At 33.0% G+C, this 25,067-nt stretch overlaps 1 non-coding gene across 1 annotated transcript; it reads right to left on the bottom strand.

The window, feature by feature from the left end:
* Positions 1–19,233: 19,233 nt before the first annotated feature.
* On the bottom strand, positions 19,234–19,340 carry LOC137964363 (small nucleolar RNA R71). The gene has a single exon (XR_011115559.1). It is a non-coding gene; the product is annotated as a small nucleolar RNA R71 (small nucleolar RNA).
* Between the last annotated feature and the right edge of the window lie 5,727 nt (positions 19,341–25,067).

Here is a 25,067-nt window from a genome sequence, read left to right as displayed (position 1 = left end):
GGAATGTAAACTCATGTTAGTTTTTGTATATCAGGTTCTCCAATCAGCGGGAAAATAGGAGGTGGGGGATTTTTAACTGAGTGTTGACTCCCAATTCATAAGTCATTCCTCACAAAATATAGCCCGATACGAATGAGAAATCACTTAATAAACACCTATGATCGTTAGGTAAGCTTTTTATAAATGAGAAACTAATGGCTTGTTTGACTCCGGTAAATATCCCACCGCACGTTCACTTGGGGATTTAAATATTATTTTCTTTAAAAGTTTTGGATCCTTAGGTGATTTTTATCTTTAACATGTTTCAATCATGCATATCCATTTTTTAAAACATGGGTATAAAAATCTCTCTCTTGTAAAATTCCGAGCTATTAGGGTTGAACTAGTGGAATTTCTCAAACTTGGAAAACAAAACTTTTGTGTTCATTTGTGGTGTGTTAAAAAAATTTCTTTACTTAGATTTGTTATTGCTTTAAATTCTTTCCGCACATAAACTCTAAAATTATCATTTTGTTGTGATCTATTTGCCTGTTATCTCTTTTTTTTGTTTACGAGATGAAGGGAAAGTGAAAACACAAATTTTGATTTAATAAAAAATTATACATCTAAAATTGAAATGTACAATGCAAAAATTTAGAGAGAGATAATTCCAAAAAGTGTCTGTAATTTTTAGGGATTGTAAACTCTTTTTAGGTTTTATATATAAGGTTTTTCAATCGTCGAGTAAAGGAGGAGGCAGGAGATTTTTAATTGAGTGTTTAATCCCAATCCATAAGACATTCCTTACAAAAATATAGCCCGTTACACATGATAAATCACTTTACAATCATCTAAGATAGTTAGGTCAGCTTTGTGAAAATGAGCAAAATAATGGCTTGTTTGACTCGGGTAAATATTGCACCACACGTTCACTAGGGGATTTAATGTTATTCTTATTAAAAGGTTTGGATCCATAGGTCATATGCATCTTTAACATGTTTCAAGCATGCATATCCACTTTTTAAGACATGTCTAAAAAATTCTCTTTCTTTTAAAATTCTGACCAATTAGGGTTGAACTAGTGGAATTTCCCAAACTTGGACAAAAAAACTTTTGTGTTAATTTTTGGTGTGTGAATAAATTTTATTTACTTAAATTTTTTATTGCTTTAAATTTTTTCCATACATCAACTCTAAAATTTTCATTTTGTTGTGATCTATTTGCCTTTTACCTCTTTTTTTGTTTATGAGGTGAAGGGAAAGTTAAAAATCAAGTTTTGATTTAATAAAAAAGTATACTTCTAAAAAGGAAATGCACAATGCACAAATATAGAGAAAGATAATTCCAAAAAATTTCAATAATTCTTAGGGAATGTAAACTCTTTTAATTTTTATATGTCAGGTTCTGCAATCGTCGAGAAAAGGGGGAGGCGAGGGATTTTTAACTGAGTGTTGACTCCCAATCCATAATTCATTCCTGACAAAAAAAAAATAGTTTGTTATGCATGATAAATCACTTTACAATCATCCATGATCGTTAGGTAAGCTTTTTGTAAATGGGCCAAAAAATAGCTTGTTTGTTCGGGTAAATATCCCACCGCACGTTCACTTGGGAATTTATTGTTATTCTCTTTTAAAGGTTTGGACCCATAGGTCAATTGCATCTTTAACATGTTTCAAGCATGCATATACATTTTTTAAAACACGTGTAGAAAAATCTATTTCTTATAAAATTCGGAGCTATTAGGGTTAAACTAGTAGAATTTAGGGTGTAGGGTTTAGGGTCAATAAATTTTTGTGTTCATTTGTGGTCTGTCAATAAATTCTCTTTAGTTACATTTTTATTGCTTTAAAATATTTCCATACAGAAACTCTAAAATTTTAATTTTATCGTGATCTATTTGCCTTTTATCTCTTTTTTTGTTTACGAGAAGAAGGGAAAGTGAAAACTCAAACTTTGATTTAAGAAAAAAGTATACATCTGAAATGAAAATGCAGAATGCACAAATGTAGAGAGAGAGAGTTCCAAAAAGTATATGTAAATTTTAGGGATTGTAAACTCTTTTTAGTTTTTATATATCAGGTTCTGCATTAACCAAGAAAAGGGGGATGCGGGGGATTTTTCACTGAGTGTTGACTCCCAATCCGTAAGTCATTCCTTACCAAAATATAGCCCATTACGCATGAGAAGTCACTTTACAATCATCTATGATCGTTATGTCAGCTTTTCGTAAATGGCAAAATAGTGGCTTGTTTGACTCCGGCAAAGATCACACCGCACGTTCACTTGGGAATTTAATTTTATTCTCTTTAAAAGGTTTAGATCCATAGGTCATTTGCATCTTTAATATGTTTCAAGTATGCATATCCATTTTTAAAAACATGCATAGAAAAATCTCTTTCTTTTAAAATTTCGAGCTATTAGGGTTTAACTAGTGGAATTTCGAAAACTTGGATTAAAAAACTTTTGTGTCAATTTTTGGTGTATGAATAAAGTTTCTTTACTTACATTAGTTATTGCTTTAAATTCTTTCCATACATAAACTCTAAAATTTTCATTATTGTGAGATCTATTTGTCTTTTATCTCTTTTGTTGTTTACGAGATGAAGGGAAAGTGAAAACACTTGTTTTGATTTAAGAAAAAAGTTTTCATCTAAAATGGAAATGCACAGTGTAAAATTGTACAGAGATATAATTGCAAAAGTGTCTATAATTTTTAGGGATTATAAACTCTTTCTAGTGTTTAGGTATCAGATTCTGCAATCGTCGGGAAAAGGGTGAGGCAGGGGAATTTTATGTGAGTGTTGACTCCCAATCATTAAGTCATTCCTTAAAAAAATATAGCCCGTTATGCATGATAAATCACTTTATAATATTCTAATATCGTTAGGACAATTTTTTTAATGGGAAAAATAATGGCTAGTTTGAATTGGGTAAATATCCCACGACACGTTCACTTTGGAATTCAATGGTATTCTCTTTAAAAGGTTTGTATCCATAGGTCATTTACATCTTTAACATATTTCAAGCATGCATATCCATATTTAAAAACATGCGGAGAAAAGTCTCTTTCTTATAAAATTTTGAGCTAATAGGGTTGAACTAGTGGAATTTCCCAAACTTGGATAGAAAAAGTTTTGTATTCATTTGCTGTGTGTGAATTAATTTTTTTTCTTACATTTATTATTTCTTTAAATTCTTTCCGTACATAAACTCTTAAATTTTCATTTTGTTTTGATATATTTGCCTTTTATCACTTTTTTTTTTTACGGGATGAAGGGAAAATGGAAACTCAAGTTTTAATTTAAGAAAATAGTATACATCTAAAATGGAAATTCACAATGCACAAATGTAGAGAGAGACAATTCCAAAAAGTGTCAGTAATTTTTGGGGATTGTAAACTCTTTTTAGTTTTTATATATTTGGTTCTACAAACGTCGGGAAATGGGGGAGGCGGGAATTTTTAACTGAGTGTTGACTCCCAATCCACATGTCATTCCTTACAAAAATAAAGCCCATTTAGCATGATAAATTACTTTAGAATCATCTATGATCGTTAGGTCAGCTTTTTGTATATGGGCAAAATAGTGGCTTGTTTGACTCGGGTAAATATCCCACCGCACGTTCACTAGGGAATTTAATGTTATTCTACTGAAAAGGTTTGGATCCATAGGTCATTTGATTCTTTAACATATTTTAAGCATGGATATCCATTTTTTAAAACATGCGTTGAAAAATCTCTTTCTTGTAAAATTCTGAGCTATTAGGGTTGATCTAGTGGAATTTGCCAAACATTGACAACAAAACTTTTGTGTTCATTTGTGGTGTGTGAATAAATTATCTTTACTTACATTTGTTATTGCTTTAAATTCTTTCCATTAATAAACTCTAAAATTTTAATTTTGTTGTGGTCTATTTGCTTTTTATCTCTTTTTTTGTTTACGAGATGAAGGGAAAGTGAAAACACAAACTTTGTTTAAGAAAAAGGTATATATCTAAAATGGAAGTGCACAATGCACAAATATAGAGAGTAATTCGAAAAAGTGTCTATAATTTTTAGGGATTGTAAAGTCATTTTAGTTTTTATATTTCTTGTTCTAGAATCATTGGGAAAAGGGGGAGGCGGGGGATTATGAACTGAGTGTTGACTCCGAATCCATAAGTAATTCTATACAAAAATATAGCCCATTATGCATGATAAATCACTTTACAATCGTCTATGATCGTTAGGTCAGCTTTTTGTCTATGATCGTTAGGTCAGCTTTTTCTTTACTTACATTTAGTATTTCTTTAAATTCTTTCCATACTTAAACTCTAAAATTTTCATTTTGTTGTGATCTATTTGCCTTTTTTCACTTTTTTGTTACGAGATGAAGGGAAAGTGAAAACTCAAGTTTTGTTTGAAGAAAAAAGTATATATCTAAAATGGAAATACCCAATTCACAAATTTAGAGAGTGATAATTCCAAAAAATTTCTGTAATTCTTTGAGATTATAAACTCTTTTTAGTTTTTATATATCTGGTTCTACGATCGTCGGGAAAAGGGGGAGGCGGGGGATTTTTTACTCAGTCTTGACTCCCAATCCACAAGTCGTTCCTTAAAATAATCTAACCCGTTACACATGATAAATCTCTTTAATTTCTTTTATGATCAATAGGTCAGCCTTTTGTAAATGGGCAAAATAAGGGCTTGTGTGACTCGGGTAAATATTCCACCGCACGTTCACTTGGGAATTTAATGTTATTCTCTTTAAAAGGTTTGGATCCATAGGTCTTTGCATCTTTAATATGTTTCAAGCATGCATATCCATTTTTTAAAACATATGTAGAAAAATCCCTTCCTTATGAAATTCCGAGATATTAGAGTTGAACTAGTGGAATTTCCCAAACTAAGATAACAAAACTTTTGTGTTCATTTAAAATTTCTTTACTTACATTTGTTATTGCTTTAAATTCTTTCTATACATAAACTCTAAAATTTTGATTTTGTCGTGATCTATTTGCCTTTTATCTCTTTTTTTTTTTTATGAGATGAAGGGAAAGTGAAAACTCATGCTTTTATTTAAGAAAAAGTATTCAACTAAAATGGAAATGCACAATGCACAAAAGTAGAGAGAAAAAATTCAAAAAAATGTCTGTAATTTTTAGGGATTTTGAACTCTTTTTAGTTTTTAAATATCAGTTTCTGAATTCGTCTGGAAAAGATGAAGGTGGGGGATTTTTAACTAAGTGTTGACTCCCAATCTATAATTCATTCTTTACAAAAATATATCCCATTACGCATGATAAATCACTTTACAATCATCTATGATCGTTAGGTTACCTTTTTGTAAATGGGCAAAATAATCGCTTGTTTGACTCGGATAAATATCCAACCGCACGTTCACTTGGGAATTTAATGTTATTTTCTTTAAAAGGTTTTGATCCATAGGTTATTTGCATCTTTAACCTGTTCCAAGCATGCATATCCATTTTTTAAAACAAGTATAGAAAAATCTCTTTCTTATAAAAGTCCAAGCTATAAGGGTTGAACTAGTGGAATTTTCCATAACTTAGATAACAAAACGTTTGTGTACATTAGTGCTGTGTGAATAAATTTTATTTACTTACATTTGTCATTTCTTTAAATTCTTTCCACACATCAACTCTAAAATTTTCATTTTGTTGTGATCTATTTGCCTTTTATCTCTCATTTTTCTTTACGATATGAAGGGAAACTGAAAACTCTAGTTTTTATTTAAGAAAAAAGTATACATCTAAAATGGGAATGCATAATGCACAAACGTAGAGAGAGATAATTCCAAAAAGTGTCTATAATTTTTAGGGATTGTAAACTTTTTTTAGTTTTTATATTTCAGTTTCTACGATCTTCAAAAAAAGAGGGTGGCAGGGGATTTTTAACTGAGTATTGACTCCCAATCCATAATTCATTCCTTACAAAAATATAGCCCATTACGCATTATAAATCACTTTACAATCATCTATGATCGTTAGGTCATCTTTTTGTCAATGGGCAAAAAAATAGCTTGTTTGACTCGGGTAAATATCCCACCGCACATTCACTTGGGAATTTAATTTTATTCTCTTTAAAAGGTTTGGATCCATAGGTCATCTTTAACATGTTTCAAGCATGCATATTAATTTTTTAAAACATGTGTAGAAAAATCTCTTTCTTATAAAATTCCGATAAATTAGGGTTGAACTAGTGGAATTTCCAAAACTAGGACTACAAAACTTTTGGGTTCATTTGTGGTGTGTGAATAAAATTTTTTTACTTACATTTAGTATTTCTTTAAATTCTTTCCATACTTAAACTCTAAAATTTTCATTTTGTTGTGATCGATTTGCCTATTCTGTCTTTTTTTTTTACGAGATGAAGGGAAAGTGAAATCTCAAGTTTTGTTTTAAGAAAAAAGTATATATCTACATATGGAAATACCCAATTCACAAATGTAGAGAGTGATAATTCCAAAAAATTTCTGTAATGCTTAGAGATTATAAACTCTTTTTAGTTTTTATATATCAGGTTGTGCGATCGTCGGGAAAAGGGGGAAGTGGGGGATTTTTTACTCAGTCTTGACTCCCAATCCATAAGTCATTCCTTAAAAAAATGTAGCCCATTACACATGATAATTCTCTTTACACTCTTTTATGATCGTTAGGTCAGCTTTATGTAAATGGGCAAAATAATGGCTTGTGTGACTCGGGTAAATATCCCACCGCACGTTCACTTGGGAATTTAATGTTATTCTCTTTAAAAGGTTTGGATCCGTAGGTCTTTGCATCTTTAATATGTTTCAAGCTTCCATATCCATTTTTTAAAACAAGTGTAGAAAAATCTTTTCCTTATCAAATTCCGAGCTATTAGAGTTGAACTAGTGGAATTTCCCTAACTAAGATAACACAAATTTTGTGTTCATTTAAATTTTCTTTACTTACATTTGTTATTGCTTTAAATTCTTTCTTTCTATACATAAACTCTAAAATTTTCATTTTGTCGTGAGCTATTTGCCTTTTATCTCTTTGTTTTGTTTTATGAGATGAAGGGAAAGTGAAAACTCAATTTTTTATTTAAGAAAAAAGTATTCAACTAAAATGGAAATTCACAATGCACAAAGTACAAAGAAAAAATTCAAAAAAATGTCTGTAATTTTAAGGGATTGTGAACTCTTTTTATTTTTTCTATATCAGTTCCTGAAATCGTCTGGAAAAGGGGAAGGTGGGGGATTTTTAATTAAGTGTTGACTCCCAATCTATAATTCATTCCTTAGAAAAATATATCCCGTTACGCATGATAAATCACTTTAAAATCATCTATGATCCTTAGGTCACCTTTTTGTAAATGGGCAAAATAATCGCTTGTTTGACTCGGATAAATAGACAACCGCACGTTCACTTGGGAATTTAATGTTATTCTCTTTAAAAAGTTTAGATCCATAGGTCATTTGCATCATTAACATGTTCTAAGCATGCATATCCATTTTTTAAAATAAGTGTAGAAAAATCTCTTTCGTATAAAATTCCAAGCTATAAGGGTTGAACTAGTGGAATTTTCCATAACATAGATAACAAAACGTTTGTGTACATTTGTGGTGTGTGAATAAATTTTATTTACTTACATTTGTCATTTCTTTAAATTCTTTCCACACATCAACTCTAAAATTTTCATTTTGTTGTGATCTATTTTCCTTTTATCTCTCTTTTTTCTTTACGATATGAAGGGAAATTGAAAACTCTAGTTTTGATTTAAGAAAAAAGAATACATCTAAAATGGGAATGCATAATGCACAAACGTAGAGAGAGATAATTCCAAAAAGTGTCTACAATTTTTAGGGATTGTAAACTTTTTTTTACTTTTTATATATCATTTTCCACGATCTTCAGGAAAAGAGGGTGGCAGTGGATTTTTAACTGACTACTGACTCCCAATCCATAAGTCATTCCTTACAAAAATATAGCCCATTCAACATTATAAATCACTTTACAATCATCTATCATCGTTAGGTCAGATTTTTGTAAATGGGCAAAAAAATGGCTTGTTTGACTCGGGTAAATATCCCATCGCACATTCTCTTGGTAATTTAATTTTATTCTCTTTAAAAGGTTTGGATCCATAGGTCATTTGCATCTTTAACATGTTTCAAGAATGCACATCCATTTTTTAAAACATGTGTAGAAAAATCTCTTTCACATAAAATTCCGAGCTATACGGTTGAACTAGTAGAATTTAGGGTGTAGGGTTTAGGGTCGACAAATTTTTGTGTTCATTTGTGGTCTGTTAATAAATTCTCTTTACTTACATTTTTATTGCTATAAATTCTTTCCATACATAAATTCTAAAATTTTAATTTTATTGTGATCTATTTGCCTTTTATCTCTTTTTTTGTTTACGAGATGAAGGGAAAGTGAAAACCCAAACTTTGATTTAAGAAAAAAGTATACATCTGAAATGAAAATGCAGAATGCACAAATGTAGAGAGAGAGATTTCCAAAAAGTGTATGTAATTTTTAGGGTTTGTAAACTCTTTTTAGTTTTTATATATCAGGTTCTGCATTCGCCAAGAAAAGGGGGAGGCGGGGGATTTTTAACTGAGTGTTGAATCCCAATCCATAAGTTATTCCTTACAGAAATATAGCCCGTTACGCATGAGAAATCACTTTACAATCATCTATGATCGTTATGTCAGCTTTTCGTAAATGGCAAAATAATTGCTTGTTTGACTCCAGCAAAGATCACACCGCACGTTCACTTGGGAATTTAATGTTATTCTCTTTAAAAGGTTTGGATCCATAGGTCATTTGCATCTTTAACATGTTTCAAGCATGCATATCCATTTTTAAATACATGCATAGAAAAATATCTTTCTTTTAAAATACGAGCTATTAGGGTTTAACTAGTGGAATTTCCAAAACTTGGATAAAAAAACTTTTGTGTTAATTTTTTGTGTGTGAATAAAGTTTCTTTACTTACATTAGTTATTGCTATAAATTCTTTCCATACGTAAACTCTAAAATTTTCATTATTGTGAGATCTATTTGCCTTTTATCGCTTTTCTTGTTTACGAGATGAAGGGAAAGTGAAAGCACATGTTTTGATTTAAGAAAAAAGTTTACATCTAAAATGGAAATGCATAGTGTAAAATTGTACAGAGATATAATTCCAAAAAGTGTCTGTAATTTTTACGGATTACAAACTCTTTCTAGTTTTTATGTATCAGATTATGCAATCGTCGGGAAAAGGGTGAGCCGGGGGAATTTTATGTGAGTGTTGACTCCCAATCATTAAGTCATTCCTTAAAAAAATATTGCCCGTTATGCAAGATAAATCACTTTTTAATATTCTATGATCGTTAGGACAATTTTTTTAATGGGAAAAATAATGGCTAGTTTGAATTGGTAAATATCCCACGGCACGTTCACTTAGGAATGTAATGGTATTCTCTTTAAAAGGTTTGGATCCATAGGTCATTTACATCTTTAACATGTTTCAAGCATGCATATCCATTTTTTAAAACATGTGGAGAAAAGTCTCTTTCTTATAAAATTTTGAGCTATTAGGGCTGAACTAGAGGAATTTCCCAAACTTGGATAGCAAAAGTTTTGTGTTCATTTGTGGTGTGTGAATTAATTTTCTTTACTTACATTTATTATTTCTTAAAATTCTTTCCAATCTTAAACTCTAAAATATTCATTTTTTTTTTATCTATTTGCCTTTTATCACTTTTTTTGTTTACAGGATGAAGGGAAAATGGAAACTCAAGTTTTAATTTAAGAAAAAAGTATACATCTAAAATGGAAATGCACAATGCACAAATGTAGAGAGAGATAATTCAAAAAAGTGTCTGTAAATTTTGGGGATTGTGAACTCTTTTTAGTTTTTATATATTTGGTTCTAAAAATGTCGAAAAATGGGGGAGGCGGAGAATTTTTAACTGAGAGTTGACTCCCAATCCACATGTCATTCCTTAAAAAAATAAAGCCCGTTTAGCATGATAAATTACTTTAAAATCACCTATGATCTTTAGGTCAGCTTTTTGTAAATAGGCAAAATAATGGCTTTTTTGACTCGGGTAAATATCCCACCGTAGGATCACTAGGGAATTTAATGTTATTCTCTTTAAAAGGTTTCGATCCATAGGTCATTTGATTCTTTAACATGTTTTAAGCATGGATATCCATTTTTAAAAACATGCGTTGAAAAATCTCTTTCTTGTAAAATTCTTAGCTATTAGGGTTGATCTAGTGAAATTTGCCAAACATGGACAACAACACTTTTGTGTTCTTTTGTGTTGTGTGAATAAATTATCTTTACTTACATTTTTTATTGCTTTAAATTCTTTCCATTAATAAACTCTAAAATTTTAATTTTGTTGTGATCTATTTGCTTTTTATGTTTTTTTTTGTTTACGAGATGAAGGGAAAGTGAAAACACAAACTTTGTTTAAGAAAAAGGTATATATCTAAAATGGAAGTGCATAATGCAAAAATATAGAGAGAGTAATTTGAAAAAGTCTCTATAATTTTTAGGGATTGTAAAGTCATTTTAGTTTTTATATTTCATGTTCTAGAATCGTTGGGAAAAGGGGGAGGCAGAGGATTATGAGCTGAGTGTTGACTCCGAATCCATAAGTAATTCTATACAAAAATATAGCCTATTATGCATGACAAATCACTTTACAATCATCAATGATCGTTAGGTCAACTTTTTGTAAATGGGCAAAATAATGGCTTGTTTGACTCGGGCAAATATCCTACCGCACGTTCACTTGGGAATTTATTGTTATTATCTTTAAAATGTTTGGATCCATAGGTCATTTGCATCTTTAACATTTTTCAAGCATGCATCTCAATTTTTTAAAACATCTCTAGAAAAATCTCTTTCTTATAAAATTCTGAGATATTAGGGTTGAACTAGTGGAATTTCCAAAATTAGGACAACAAAACTTTGTGGTGTGTGAATAAATTTTCTTTACTTACATTAAGTATTTCTTTAAATTCTTTCCATACTTAAACTCTAAAATTTTCATTTTGTTGTGATATATTTGCCTTTTCTCTTTTTTTTTTTACGAGATGAAGGGAAAGTGAAAATTCAAGTTTTGTTTTAAGAAAAAAGTATATATCTAAAATGGAAATACCCAATTCACAAATGTAGAGAGTGATAATTCTGAAAAATTTCTGTAATTTTTAGAGATTATAAACTCTTTTTAGTTTTTATATATCTGCTTCTACGATCGTCGGGAAAAGGGGGAGGCGGGGGATTCTTTACTCAGTCTTGACTCCCAATCCATAAGTCACTCCTTAAAAAAATCTAACCCATTACACATGATAAATCTCTTTACATTCTTTTATGATGAGTACGTTAGCTTTTTGTAAATGGGCAAAATAACGGCTTGTGTGACTCGGGTAAATATCCCACCGCACGTTCACTTGGGAATTTAATGTTATTCTCTTTAAAAGGTTTGGATCCATAGGTCTTTGCATCTTTAATATGTTTCAAGCATGCATATCCATTTTTTAAAACATGTGTAGAAAAATCCCTTCCTTATCAAGTTCCGAGATATTAGAGTTGAACTAGTGGAATTTCCCAAACTAAGATAACAAAACTTTTGTGTTCATTTAAATTTTCTTTACTTACATTTTTTATTGCTTTAAATTCTTTCTATACATAAACTCTAAAATTTTCATTTTGTCATGATCTATTTGCCTTTTATCTCTTTTTTTGTTTTATGAGATGAAGGGAGAGTGAAAAATCAAGCTTTTATTTAAGAAAAAAGTATTCAACTAAAATGGAAATGCACAATGCACAAAAGTAGAGAGAAAAAATTCAAAAAAATGTCTGTAATTTTTAGGGATTGTGAACTTTTTTTAGTTTTTATATATCAGTTTCTGAAATCGTCTGGAAAAGGGGAAGGTGGGGGATTTTTAACTAAGTGTTGACTCCCAATCTATAATTCATTCCTTACAAAAATATATCTCGTTACACATGATAAATCACTTTACAATCATCAATGATCATTAAGTTACCTTTTTGTAAATGGGAAAAATAATCGCTTGTTTGACTCGGATAAATATCCAACCGCACGTTCACTTGGGAATTTAATGTTATTCTCTTTAAAAGGTTTGGATCCATAGGTCATTTGCATCTTTAACCTGTTCCAAGCATGCATATCCATTTTTTAAAACAAGTGTAGAAAATCTCTTTCTTATAAAATTCCAAGCTGTAAGGGTTGAACTAGTGGAATTTTCCATAACTTAGATAACCAAACGTTTGTGTACATTTGTGGTGTGTCAATAAATTTTATTTATTTACATTTGTCATTTCTTTAAATTCTTTCCACACATCAACTCTAAAATTTTCATTTTGTTGTGATCTATTTGCCTTTTATCTCTCTTTTTTCTTTACGATATAAAGGGAAACTGAAAACTCTAGTTTTGATTTAAGAAAAAAATATACATCTAAAATGGGAATGCATAATGCACAAACGTAGAGAGAGATAATTCCAAAAAGTGTCTATAATTTTTAGGGATTGTAAACTTTTTTTAGTTTTTATATATCATTTTCTACGATCTTCTGGAAAAGAGGGTGGCAGGGGATTTTTAACCGAGTATTGACTCCCAATCCATAAGTCATTCCTTACAAAAATATAGCCCATTACGCATTATAAATCACTTTACAATCATGTATAATCGTTAGGTCAGCTTTTTGTAAATTGGCAAAAAAATGGCTTCTTTGACTCAGGTAAATATCCCACCGCACATTCACTTGGGAATTTAATTTTATTCTCTTTAAAAGGTTTGGATCCATTGGTCATTTGCATCTTTAACATGTTTCAAGAATGCATATCCATTTTTTAAAACATGTGTAGAAAAATCTCTTTCATATAAAATTCCAAGCTATTAGGGTTGAACTAGTAGAATTAAGGGCGTAGGGTTTAGGGTCAATAAATTTTTGTGTTCATTTGTGGTCTGTCAATAAATTCTCTTTAGTTACATTTTTAAAGCTTTAAATTCTTTCCATACATAAACTCTAAAATTTTAATTTTATTTTGATCTATTTGCCTTTTATCGCTTTTTTTGTTTAATGATAAAGGGAAAGTGAAAACTCAAACTTTGATTTTAGAAAAATGTATACATCTGAAATGAAAATGCAGAATGCACAAATGTAGAGAGAGAGATTTCCAAAAAGTGTATGTAATTTTTAGGGATTGTAAATTCTTTTTAGTTTTTATATATCAGGTTCTACATTAGCCAAGAAAAGGGGGATGCGGGGGATTTTTAACTGAGTGTTGATTCCCAATCCATAAGTCATTCCTACCAAAATATAGCCCGTTACGCATGAGAAATCACTTTACAATCATCTATGATCGTTATGTCAGCTTTTCGTAAATGGCAAAATAATGGCTTGTTTGACTCCAGCAAAGATCGCACCGCACGTTCACTTGGGAATTTAATGTTATTCTCTTTAAAAGGTTTGGATCCATAGGTCATTTGCATCTTTAACATGTTTCAAGCATGCATATCCATTTTTAAAAACATGCATAGAAAAATCTCTTTCTTTTAAAATTTCAAGCTATTAGGGTTTAACTAGTGGAATTTCCAAAACTTGGATAAAAATACTTTTGTGTTAATTTTTGGTGTGTGAATAAAGTTTCTTTACTTACATTAGTTATTGTTTTAAATTCTTTCCAAACGTAAACTCTAAAATTTTCATTATTGTGAGATCTATTTGTCTTTTATCTCTTTTTTTGTTTTACGAGATGAAGGGAAAGTGAAAGCACTTGTTTTGATTAAAGAAAAAAGTTTTCATCTAAAATGGAAATGCATAGTGTAAAATTGTACAGAGATATAATTCCAAAAAGTGTCTGTAATTTTTAGGGATTATAAACTCTTTCTAGTTTTTATGTATCAGATTCTGCAATCGTCGGGAAAAGGGAGAGGTGGGGGAATTTTATGTGAGTGTTGACTCCCAATCATTAAGTCATTCCTTAAAAAAATATAGCCCGTTACGCAAGATAAATCACTTTATAATATTCTATGATCGTTAGGACAATTTTTTTAATGGGAAAAATAATGGCTAGTTTGAATTGGGTAAATATCCCACGGCACGTTCACTTTGGAATTTAATGGTATTCTCTTTAAAAGGTTTGGATCCATAGGTTATTTACATCTTTAACATGTTTCAAGCATGGATATCCATTTTTAAAAACATGCGGAGAAAATTCTCTTTCTTATAAAATTTTGAGCTATTAGGGTTGAACTAGTGGAATTTCCCAAACTTGGATAGCAAAAGTTTTGTGTTCATTTGTGGTGTGTGAATTAATTTTCTTTACTTAAATTAATTATTTCTTTAAAATCTTTCCATACATAAACTCTAAAATTTTCATTTTGTTTTGATCTATTTGCCTTTTATCACTTTTTTTGTTTACGGGATGAAGGGAAAATGGAAACTCAAGTTTTAATTTAAGAAAATAGTATACATCTAAAATGGAAATGCACAATGAACAAATGTAGAGAGAGATAATTCGAAAAAGTGTCAGTAATTTTTGGGGATTGTAAACTCTTTTTAGTTTTTATATATTTGGTTCTACAAACGTCGGGAAATGGGGGAGGCGGAGAATTTATAACTGAGTGTTGACTCCCAATCCACATGTCATTCCTTTCAAAAAATAAAGCCCGTTTAGCATGATAAATTACTTTAGAATCATCTATGATCGTTAGGTCAGCTTTTTGTATATGGGCAAAATAATGGCTTGTTTGACTCAGGTAAATATCCCACCCCACGTTCATTAGGGAATTTAATGTTATTCTCTTTAAAAGGTTTGGATCCATAGGTCATTTGATTCTTTAACCTGTTTTAAGCATGGATATCCATTTTTTAAAACATGCGTTGGAAAATCTATTTCTTGTAAAATTCTGAGTTATTAGGGTTGATCTAGTGGAATTTTCCAAACATGGACAAAAAAACTTTTGTGTTCATTTGTGGTGTGTGAATAAATTATCTTTACTTACATTTGTTATTGCTTTAAATTCTTTCCATTAATAAACTCTAAGATTTTAATTTGTTGTGATCTATTTTCTTTTTATCTCTTCTTTTGTCTACGAGAAGAAGGGAAAGTGAAAACACAAACTTTGTTTAAGAAAAAGGTATATATCTAAAATGGAAGTGCACAATGCACAAATATAGAGAGAGTAATTTGAAAAAGTCTCTATAATTTTTAGGGATTGTGAAGTCATTTTAGTTTTATATTTCATGTTCTGGAATCGTTGGGAAAAGGGGGACGTGGGGGATTATGAACTGAGTGTTTACTCCGAATCCATAAGTAATTCTATACAAAAATATAGCCCGTTGTGCATGATAAATCACTTTACAATCATCAATGATCGTTAGGTCAACTTTTTGTAAATGGGCAAAATAATGGCTTGTTTGACTCGAGCAAATATCCTACCGCACGTTCACTTGGGAATTTATTGTTATTATCTTTAAAATGTTTGGATCCATAGGTCATTTGCATCTTTAACATGTTTCAAGCATGCATCTCAATTTTTGAAAACATCTGTAGAAAAATCTCTTTCTTATAAAATTCTGAGATATTAGGGTTGAACTAGAGGAATTTCCAAAACTAGGATAACAAAACTTTTGGGTTCATTTGTGGTGTGTGAATAAATTTTCTTTACTTACATTTAGTATTTCTTTAAATTCTTTCCATACTTAAACTCTAAAATTTTCATTTTGTTGTGATATATTTGCCTTTTCTCTCTTTTTTTTACGAGATGAAGGGAAAGTGAAAACTCAAGTTTTGTTTTAAGAAAAAAGTATATATCTAAAATGGAAATACCCAATTCACAAATGTAGAGAGTGATAATTCCAAACATTTTCAGTAATTCTTAGAGATTATAAACTCTTTTTATTTTGTATATATCAGGTTCTGCGATCAACGGGAAAAGGGGGAGGCGGGGGATTTTTTACTCAGTCTTGACTCCCAATCCATAAGTCATTCCTTAAAAAAATATAGCCCATTACACATGATAAATCTCTTTACATTCTTTTATGATCGTTAGGTCAGCTTTATGTAAATGGGCAAAATAATGGCTTGTGTGACTCGGGTAAATATCCCACTGCACGTTCACTTGGGAATTTAATGTTATTCTCTTTAAAAGGTTTGGATCCATAGGTCTTTGCATCTTTAATATGTTTCAAACATGCATATCCATATTTTAAAACATGTGTAGAAAAATCTCTTCCTTATCAAATTCCGAGTTATTAGAGTTGAACTTGTGGAATTTCCCAAACTAAGATAACAAAACTTTTGTGTTCATTTAAATTTTCTTTACTTACATTTGTTATTGCTTAAAAATTTTTATATACATAAACTCTAAAATTTTCATTTTGTTGTGATCTATTAGCCTTTTATCTCTTTTTTTGTTTTATGAGATGAAGGGAACGTGAAAACTCAATATTTTATTTATGGAAAAAGTATTCCACTAAAATGGAAATGCACAATGCACAAAAGTAGAGAGAAAAAATTCAAAAAAATGTTTGTAATTTTTAGGGATTGTGAACACTTTTTAGTTTTTATATATCAGTTTCTGAAATTGCTGGAAAAGGGGAAGGTGGGGGATTTGTAACTAAGTGTTGACTCCCAATCTATAATTCATTCCTTACAAAAATATATCCCGTTAGGCATGATAAATCACTTTACAATCATCTATGATCGTTAGGTCAACTTTTTGTAAATGGGCAAAATAATCGCTTGTTTGACTCGGATAAATATCCAACCGCACATTCACTTGGGAATTTAATGTTATTCTCTTTAAAAGGTTTGGATCCATAGGTTCTTTGCATCTTTAACATGTTTCAAACATGCATATCCATTTTTTAAAACAAGTGTAGAAAAATCTCTTTCTTATAAAATTCCAAGCTATAAGGGTTGAACTAGTGGAATTTTCCATAACTTAGATAGCAAAACGTTTGTGTACATTTGTGGTGTGTGAATAAATTTTATTTACTTTCATTTGTCATTTCTTTAAATTATTTCCACACATCAACTCTAAAATTTTCATTTTGTTGTGATCTATTTGCCTTTTATCTCTCTTTTTTCATTACAATATGAAGGGAAACTAAAAACTCTAGTTTTAATTTAAGAAAAGAGTATACATCTAAAATGGGAATGCATAATGCACAAACGTAGAGAGAGATAATTCCAAAAAGTGTCAATAATTTTCAGGTATTGTAAACTTTTTTTAGTTTTTATATATCAGTTTCTACGATCTTCAAAAAAAGAGGGTGGCGGGGGATTTTTAACTGAGTATTGACTCCCAATCCATAAGTCATTCCTTAAAAAAATATAGCCCATTACGCATTATAAATCACTTTACAATCATCTATGATCGTTGGGTCGGCTTTTTGTAAATGGGCAAAAAAATGGCTTGTTTGACTTGGGTAAATATCCCACCGCTCATTCACTTGGGAATTTAATTTTATTCTCTTTAAAAGGTTTGGATCCTTAGATCATTTGCATCTTTAACATGTTTCAAGAATGCATATCCATTTTTTAAAACATGTGTAGAAAAATCTCTTTCATATAAAATTCCGAGCTATTAGGGGTAACTAGTAGAATTTAGGGTGTAGGGTTTAGGGTCAATAAATTTTTGTGTTCATTTGTGGTTTGTCAATAAATTTTCTTTACATACATTTTTATTGCTTTAAATTCTTTCTATACATAAACTCTAAAATTTTAATTTTATTGTGATCTATTTGCCTTTTATCTCTTTTTTTGTTTATGAGATGAAGGGAAAGCGAAAACTCAAATTTTGATTTAAGAAAAAAGTATACATCTGAAATGAAAATGCAAAATGCACAAATGTAGAGAGAGATATTTCCAAAAAATGAATATAATTTATAGGGATTGTAAATTCTTTTTAGTTTTTATATATCAGGTTTTGCATTCGCCAAGAAAAGGGGGAGGTGGGGGATTTTTAACTGAGTGTTGACTCCCAATCCATAAGTCATTCCTTACCAAAATATAGCCCACTACGCATGAGAAATCACTTTAAAATCATCTATGATCGTTATGTTAGCCTTTTGTAAATGGAAAAATAATGGCTTGTTTGACTCCGGCGAAGATCACACTACACGTTGGGAATTTAATGTTATTCTCTTTAAAAGGTTTGGATCCATAGGTCATTTGCATCTTTAACATGTTTCAAGCATGCATATCCATTTTTTTAAAACATGCATAGAAAAATCTCTTTCTTATAAAATTTCAAGCTTTTAGGATTGAACTAGTGGAATTTCCAAAACTTGGATAAAAAAACTTTTGTGTTAATTTTTGGTGTGTGAATAAATTTTCTTTACTTACATTAGTTATTGCTTTAAATTCTTTCCATACATAAACTCTAAAATTTTCATTATTGTGAGATCTATTTGCCTTTTATCTCTTTTGTTGTTTATGAGATGAAGGGAAAGTGAAAGCACTTGTTTTGATTTAAGAAAAAAGTTTACATCTAAAATAGAAATGCATAGCGTAAAATTGTACAGAGATATAATTCCAAAAAGTGTCTGTAATTTTTAGGGATTATAAACTCTTTCTAGTTTTTATGTATCAGATTCTGCAATCGTCGGGAAAAGGATGAGGTGGGGGAATTTTATGTGAGTGTTGACTCCCAATCATTAAGTCATTCCTTAAAAAAATATAGCACGTTATGCAAGATATATCACTTTATAATATTCTATGATCGTTAGGACATTTTTTTTAATGGGAAAAATAATGGCTAGTTTGAATTGGGTAAATATCCCACGGCACGTTCACATGGGAATTTAATGGTATTCTCTTGAAAAGGTTTGGATCCATAGGTCATTTACATCTTTAACATGTTTCAAGCATGCATATCCATTTTTTAAAACATGTGGAGAAAAATCTGTTTCTTATAAAATTTTGAGCTATTAGGGTTGAACTAGTGAAATTTCTGAAACTTGGATAGCAAAAGTTTTGTGTTCATTTGTGGTGTGTGAATTAATTTTCTTTACTTACATTTATTATTTCTTTAAATTCTTTCCATACATAAACTCTAGAATTTTCATTTTGTTTTGATCTATTTGCCTTTTATCACTTTTTTTGTTTACGGGATGAAGGGAAAATGGAAACTCAAGTTTTAATTTAAGAAAAAAGTTCCTTGGAGGTGGGATGCATTACTTCATGGGACACATTAGTCACAAATTTTTTGTCCAAGTACTTTCCCATTCAGGGAACTACAACTCTCAAGAGAGAAATCTCCAACTTTATGCAGCAGGAGGGTGAACACTTTTATGAGGCTTGGGAGAAATGGAAGGATTTCATCCATAGGTTTTCGCATCATGGGTTTGAGATATGGCATTTAGTGCAATACTTTTATCAAGGTCTTACACCCCAGGTTAGATCCATGGTAGATGCAATGAGTGGTGGGAGTTTGATGGGTAAGAGTGCTAGTGAGGTGTGGGACTTCTTTGAAACGTTGAGTGATTAATCTCAGCATTGGGTTTCGTCATTTAATGTTGATAGGAGATCCCACGAAGCCCAAAGAGGGGGTCTCTATGAGGTTAGTGAAACACCCATGCTCATGGCCAAGATTGAGGGGTTGACTAGAAAAATTGATGCCCTTATGGTGTCCAAGAGTTCACCTGCTCCTAACCCATCTACTGTCTGTGCCATATGCTCTGGTTCATCTCATCCCACACAAATGTGTCCATCTAGTTCATCCTACCTGGAGCTCATTAAGGACTTGAATGCAATCCAGAATTTTCATAGCCCAAACCGGAACGATCCTTTTTCGGAAACATATAATCCGGATTGGGCTAGGCACCCAAATTTCTCATGGTCCAAGGGCCCACAGGTTGGGGGTCCTCCAGGGTTTACTCAACCCCAAGCTCCGCGCCCGCACTTCACTCAATAGCCATTGATTCCATAAAAACCTTCACTTGAGGATACACTTCAAGTATTCATACAGAATACACAGTCCTCCATTGCTAAACTAGAAATGCAAGTGAGTCAGTTGGCCAGCCACATGAGTGAACATGCACAAAATAGACACCCGAGTCAAACCATTCCTAACCCCAAAAGCACACATGAGAGTGGGTTGAGTTCCAAACCCCACCATGAGCAAGCCAAAGCCATAACCACCCTTAGGAGTGGTCGTGAGTTGAACAATGGGGTAGGGACCACTAAGTCTAAGGAGTCAAAGGATGACAATGGGGACACATCATTGAGTGAAGAACCTCTAAGTTCTCCACCAAGAATTAGGCAGATCCCTAACCAAGTCCCACCAGCTCCTTATCCGCAGAGGTTATCGGGCCCACCTAGGAAAGGAGATAGCAAGCATGAAATGTTGGAACTGTTTAGTAAGGTTCACATTAACATTCCACTTCTTGATGCTATTAGGCAAGTCCCTGCCTATGCCCGATTTTTGAAAGACCTTTGTACACAGAAGAGAAAACAACATGTTAACAAAAAGTTCTTTCTTACTGAGAATGTAAGCTCAATTCTGAAGCACAACACTCCTCCTAAAGTTAAAGATCATGGATGCCCCACAATTTCATGTGTCATTGGTGAACATACCATCCAGAGAGCTCTTCTTGACTTAGGGGCAAGTGTGAATTTGCTTCCTTTCTTTGTGTACCAGCAATTAGGTTTGGGGGAATTGAAGCCTACTCCCATCATACTTCAACTAGCTGACCGCTCTGTCAAGATACCATGAGGAATAGTTGAAGGTGTTTTGATAAAAGTGGACAAATTTCTGTTCTCGGTTGATTTCATTGTTCTTGATATAGAACTAGTAGTCAATGTGACCAACCAAATTTCCGTCATCCTAGGACGTCCCTTCTTAGCCACATATAATGCTATCATTCATTGTAAAAGTGGTGAGTTGGAGTTGTCTTTTGGAAATTTTAGGTCTCGTTGAATGTGTTTAATGTCGGGCACCATCCACTTGAGTCTGATGATCTCAGTCCTGCATTTAAGATAGAGACTGTTATGCTTGATGACGATTCCACTCTTGAATCTTTTGATTCTTACATAACATCTTTAGACATGGACTATTTTGATGAGGAAACATATTTATGAGAGGTTGACTCTTTACTCAGTTCTGTACCTCTATTGAAGGAAGCTTATGAGGTTGTCACAACTGATAATCCACAGGATCTTCATCTTGACTTGGACAAACCTCTTGAAACTTCCAAGCTAGATCTTAAGCCACTTCCTCCCTCATTGAAGTATGCATTCTTGGGGCCAATGAACTCATTGCCAGTCATTATTGCCTCTGATTTGAGTACTGAGCAGGAGCAACAATTGACTGAAATTTTACAAGCACACAGAGAGGCATTGGGGTGGACTCTTGATGCCTTAAAAGGGATTAGCCCCTCCATATGCATGCATCGTATTCATTTGGAGGAGGGGACTAAAGCCTCACATGAGATGCAACGTAGGTTAAATCCCCATATGATGGAGGTTGTGAGAGAAGAAGTCATCAGGTTGCTTGTGACAGGAATCATTTACCCTATTTCTGATAGCACCTGGGTGAGTCCAATTCAAGTTGTCCCTAAGAAAGGAGGGATAACGATAATGAAAAATGAGAGTGGTGAATTGATTCCCACAAGAACTACCATCAAGTGGCGTGTCTGCATTGACTATAGAAAACTTAATTCCGCCACTTGGAAGGATCACTTCCCACTACCTTTCATTGATCAGGTGCTAGAGCGATTGGCCGGCCACAATTTTTATTGCTTCTTAGATGGATACTCCGGCTACAATCAAATTCTCATTGCTCCAGAAGACCAGGAAAAGACCATATTCACGTGTCCGTTTGGCACCTATGCTTACAGACGCATGCCTTTTGGTTTATGCAATGCGCCTGCCACTTTCCAACGGTGCATGATGAGTATCTTTTCTGACATGATTGGTGATTTTATAGAGGTCTTTATGGATGACTTTTCTATGTTTGACTCTAGTTTTGATACATGTCTGCATAATCTTTCACTCGTATTGTCCCGTTGCATTAAGTCCAATTTAGTCTTGAATTGGGACAAATGCCACTTCACGGTAAAAGAAGGAATTGTTTTAGGACATGTAGTGTTTGAGAGGGGTGTAGAAATGGACAAAGCCAAGGTTGACCTAATTGCCAATCTGCCACCACCTACTTTTGTGAAGGTGGTGCGTTCTTTCCTTGGCCATGCTGGGTTCTATGGGCGCTTCATTAAGGACTTTAGCAAAATTTCTCGTCCTTTGACGAATTTGCTTGCTCAAGATGTTGTTTTTGCCTTTGATGATGCCTGTATTCATGCTTTTGAGACACTGAAGAAATGTTTGTCCACCGCACCCATTGTCCAACCCCCTACTTGGTCTTTACCTTTTGAGTTTTTGTGTGATGCTTGTGATTATGCATTGGGGGCTGTTTTGGGGCAAAAGATGGATAAAATTCCCTGTGTCATTCAATATGCTAGCCGCACTCTTCATGATGCTCAATTGAATTACACTACCATTGAGAAGGAGTTGCTAGCTATTGTGTTTGCCTTGAAAATATTCAGATCATATCTGTTAGGGTCAAAGGTTATAGTGTTCACTGATCATTCTGCTTTGAAGTACTTATTATCCATAAAGGACACTAAACCTTGCTTGATTAGATGGATCTTGCAATTGCAAGAATTTGACCTTGAGATTCGAGATAAGAAGGGTTGTTAGAATATTGTTGCTGATCATCTATCTAGGATCTGTGTAGCATCTCAGGAAGGATTCCTTCCTTTAAATGATTCCTTCCCTGATGAACAACTTCTCCAAGTATCCCAGTTGCCTTGGTTTGCTGACATAGTCAACTATCTTGTAACTCATAGGATTCCTGATTATTGGAGTAAACAAGATCGGTTGAAATTCTTTTCCCAAGTCAAACATTTTTTTTGGGATGACCCTTATTTGTTCAAGGTGTGTCCTGACCAAGTCATTAGGCTTTGTGTACCTGAGCACGACTTTGCCAACATTCTTGAATTTTGTCATTCCCACGCATGTGGTGGACATTTTGGTGCTAGAAAGACCGCGGCTAAAGTCTTGCAATGTGGTTTCTATTGGCCTTCATTATTTAGAGATGCCCAAGAATTTTGTCGTGTGTGTGATAGATGCCAACAGACTGGTTGTTTGTCTAGGAAGAACATGATGCCTCTTAACCCCATTCTTATTGTTGAATTGTTTGATGTGTGGGGTATTGACTTCATGGGTCCTTTTCCTGTCTCATTCAGCTATCAATACATCCTTGTTGCTGTTGAATATGTCTCTAGATGGATTGAAGCTATTGCATTTAAGATAAATGATCACAAAGTGGTGGTAAAGTTTTTAAAAGAAAACATCTTTAATCGGTTTGGTACCCCGAGAGCGATCATCAGTGATGGGGGATCTCATTTTTGTAACAGAGCATTTGAGACCTTATTGAGGAAATAATCCATCACTCATCGGGTGTCCACTCCGTACCACCCGCAAACTTGTGGTCAAGTGGAAATCTCTAATAGGGAGATTAAACGGATTTTGGAGAAGTCGGTTCATTTTGATAGGAAAGATTGGTCCACTCGATTGGACGATGCTTTATGGGCCTATCGAACCGCTTATAAAACTCCTATTGGGATGTCTCCATTTCGTCTAGTGTTCGGAAAAGCATGTCATCTACCTGTTGAGCTTGAGCATAGAGCTTATTGGGCCATTAAGGCTTTGAATTTTGATTTGACTCAAGCGGGTGAGGAGAGGAAATTGCAATTGAATGAGTTGGAGGAGATACGTCATGATGCTTATGAGATTGCCAAACTGTATAAGGAGCGAACAAAGCTTTTACATGATAAATCTATTTTTTGCAAGTCTTTTACTGTTGGGTAGAATGTTTTACTTTATAACTCACGATTGCGTTTGTTTCCAGGGAAACTGAGATCCAGGTGGTCCGGTCCATTTGAGGTTACACAATGTTTCCTCATGGCGCTATTGAGATCCACAATCACAGAGACGGGTCGGTCTTCAAAGTTAACGGTCAGAGGCTCAAACCGTATCGTGAGAATGTCCCCACACCGGAGGAGGTGATGGTGATTTTCTTGGAGAAACCTGTCATTTCATCTTGACTGCGTTAGAGTCTTGCTTATGACTATAAACTTAGCACATTGTGGGCAATCCCCACGTTTCTATCCATTTGTACATTACAGTTTTTATTTTTGGTTTATTCATTCTTATTTGGGATAACCTTTGGTGTACTCTGGTCTTGATTGATTGGAGGTCCCCCGGCGATGCTGGCCCCGTCATGGACTCAGGGCTCTTGCCGGCTGAGAGCATAAATGCTTCCGGTAGTCAATGACCAGACTTTTGGTCCCTAGTTTGAGAGGTATGTACTCAAACAATCATTGTGGGATTGACCAGTTCGATCTTGAAGTATTGAATGAAAACCTTATGGTGAGTAACTAAGGACTTGTGTTCGGTAAGTGATTCCTGCTGCCTTCAATGGCCAGTCACACGGAGATTTTTTGAAAGTGTGATGTGGGATAGTGGTTTCATCTACGGATGATTACCTACGGGTATGACTGATACGAGTAAACCTTCTTCGAGGGAGACTATGTATCATTCCTGGGGGTCTTTATTGACTCTTCGGTATTATTATTGATGACCAAACACATATGGTCCCACCTATCTCTTTTCCTTGAACTGTTTTGGCTTTTGCTTTACTTCTTGTGTGCCAATGGAGCATGTGGTTTCCATGAGTTTTATTATTCTTTAGATGTTATTTCTTTTTGTAGTCGTTCTTGTGTTTTAACTTTTCCCCATTGAGGACAATGTCAGGTTTAGGTTTGGGGGGGGGGGGGGGGGGGGAAGGGGGCGTTGGGGAGCGAGGGGAGGGGGGAATGACTATTTTATGTCTTAGCAATGATTTTTTTTTTTTGTTCGTGGTTTTCAAATTACTCCTCTTAGTATGTGGTTAACTTTAGTAGAGTTAAAATAAGTAGCTCAAATGTGTTTCAAAATTTTTCGTAAAACTGTGTAGAATTTGCCTATTAGAAATATGATATCATTTGTTGTGATCCATGGGAATTCAGTGGGATA

Source organism: Aristolochia californica, unplaced genomic scaffold, assembly GCF_029961685.1.
Source record: "Aristolochia californica isolate CCGP_79_NKW_82.1479 unplaced genomic scaffold, dmAriCali1.0.hap1 SCAF_4, whole genome shotgun sequence".
NCBI lineage: Eukaryota > Viridiplantae > Streptophyta > Magnoliopsida > Piperales > Aristolochiaceae > Aristolochia > Aristolochia californica.
This window is presented reverse-complemented; position numbering and strand designations above follow the sequence as displayed.